This window comes from Calidris pugnax, unplaced genomic scaffold, assembly GCF_001431845.1.
Source record: "Calidris pugnax isolate Ruff unplaced genomic scaffold, ASM143184v1 scaffold41, whole genome shotgun sequence".
Lineage (NCBI taxonomy): Eukaryota > Metazoa > Chordata > Aves > Charadriiformes > Scolopacidae > Calidris > Calidris pugnax.
In genome coordinates, this window is record NW_015094509.1 from 21,423,397 (window position 1) to 21,426,182 (window position 2,786).

The following is a 2,786-nucleotide window of genomic DNA, read 5'->3' on the forward strand; positions in this document are numbered from 1 at the left end:
CCTTCCTTTAAATTTTTCCAGCCCCTCCATAAATCGTAGGAAGATTAGCAGTTCCATAGGCTTATAGATCCATCAGTGTGCAATGATTTAATTTAGAAAGAAAGAAGAAGGAAAAAAAAAAAAAAAAAAAAGTGTTAACTCTGGATCCGGGACAGAATCATTTCAAATCTCCTTCGGTTTGAGTTGAAGGGTGGTGCTTGCAGCCCGAGCCAGAGGAGCAGTTCAGGCTCTGTCCTAATTCTCTTGATTTCAAAACTTATTCTTTTTGGGATTCCAGTGGGTTTCTGTGAGGGACATGGTACCCAATGTGGTGCTGGGGGAGTAAATTAATGTCAACATAACACTTTCTTTCCCCAGCTCTCCTCATTTACTTTTCTTCCGTTTCCTTCTGTGCATTTCCCTTTTCCTGTTGGGAATAAATGGTCTGAATTTTTCCATAGTAGGCTGGCAGATTATGAGAATCATGGTGTAGAGGAAGAAGCTGCCATGTTTGCTGCAAGCATCCTTGGGCACAGAGCTGAGAGCATGCAGAAAAGTAAAATAAATAAATTACACCAGATGCCACTTTCACTGATGCCATGACATCACCATCTGAAGATGGACATCCACAAAGTGAGGATGCACAGCAGATGAGAGTTTAGTGTTTGATACGCACAACCTCTGGTTTACAACTAACACTATTTTATTTTATTTCATTTCATTCCACTTTATGATACTGTTGTGATCTTCTCATTCATATTTACTGATGACACATCATACACAAAACCCGCTGCTTTCTTCTGCATGCTTTATTATCATTTGAAAGACTTGTAGCCCATGTCTGGGGCTGGTATACTGGGCTAGCAGTGATGGAAACTGCAGAGGAGGTGTATTTCAGTCTCTGTTTTTCACCATGGTACACAGACAAGGACAGTGGCCCTCCCAGACGTCTGCATTTCTCCTTCACACCGGGGAAGTCCGTTGAGAAGATACTTCTTAACGCATCATATGAGTCTTTCTGAGCCTGGAAGAGGGGGGTAGGAAGATGTTATTAATTTAGTCAATGCTGTGCAGCTTGTAGAAACACTGTCAGCTTCTGCCTACACACATCTCACCTCCTATTGTTAAAGAAATTACAGCGGCTGAAAGAGATGAAAAATTAACATCTTTCTTTTCTGGTTTTTATAGTAATAAGGCAAGTGCGATTCTTCTTGCCCCTGTAGCGTGGGCTTTTTGGACTGGGATCCTTTTGGGGGACTGGAGCAGCTGTGGAGACACGGTTGCCTGCATGGGTGCTATCAGTTGCACATAGGCACACTTAGCCCGTTTTGACAGCTCTGAGTGCAAGGACTACGTTGGGTAAATCTCTCATTCGAGGAGCTAGGACTTTCCAGGACTAATTAACATCTAGTTAGTGCTTTCCCATTGCTCACCAGATGTAGATGAGCAACACGCAAAGCTGTGGAGAGGTCAAATGCAAATTTCAGCAGAAATTTCAGAAGATAGCTACGAGTTCATCGTGACCCTATGATTATTAGATGGCTTATTGTCCACTGAAAAAGAAATCCCGCATGTCTCCTGAGAACGCATCGTGCAGTAGGTGGCACAGGCACACAGAACATTGTGAGCTGTCTCAGGGGTTTCCAGACGCAGAGGTGTGATAGCTTTTTCCATCTCCACTTCTCTCTCAGGTTTTGCTTTCATTTCTTCTTCGCTCAGGTTCCCACTCTGCCATCACACATAAATTCCACCCAGGCTCCCGTCTCAGCCCCCTCCCGTTTCCTATTTATCACTAAACCCCCCATGCCAAAACAATCACGTTGGCTCTGCTGTCTCCTTAATGTTATACTAGTGTATTTATTCTTCCCCTATAACAGCTATTTTGTCAAAATGGCCTTTTTCCTGGAGATTTATACTCACCGATTTCATACCTAGCCTGCGCTCTTTTACAGCTGGGGCTGGACATAAGAAATCAGAGCAAAATGTCTTTCTTCATCCACGCTAAAACTGCCACGTAAGAGCTGTGCTGGTGCACCTCCGAGCTGGCTCCCCAAGAAAAAGTGAACTTACAGTCTGCATGAGACCTGGAGAAATCCTATCAAATATTTTAAAGACCGTTTCCTCCGAAGGCTGCATTGTTTCAATAGCACATTTCTTCCAATCCTCCTTTCCTGTTTTTCCATTCATGTGAACACAGGGTATTTTAAGAGTCCATCTGCTCATGTTACTTATTCCTCACTTCAAGTCATAATCCTCTGTGATGCTACAGTTAATTGCTCTGCCTATGATTATATTGCATCATGAGCGGGATTATGATTTTCAACCCTATCTATACTAATTTCAAAGTATTTCTGCTCTTACCAGCCCTGGCCGAATTCAGTGGCTTTTACAATTTTGAGGACATTTATTGTGTACCTGGCTATTCTGGTGCTGTTCTTAAATAGATAAAAGTGCCCACACCGCATTTTACACCATTTGTAACTAGATGAATTTGGATCTTGCACCTTTGTGGCTGAGTTCAGGCCTTTAGCCACGTTATTTCCATTGACAGCAGCGAGGTCTACCATCAGCAGGGGGGTGACGTTATTTAAAAATAGCACCGTGTATTTTAAGCCACCTCTGAGCAAGGGTAAATTCGATTCCGAAAATGTCAGTAGGTGACATCTACATCGCGACCACACAACGGCTCTGGGGTGTTTTATCGCCCTTTCTGCCTAAAACTGCCCCTGATTTGATGTGTCCAAATACTCCGCTGGGTGAAAGGATGAAAAAAACAGAAAGGGATTGTTGGTTTTTTTTTTTTGGGG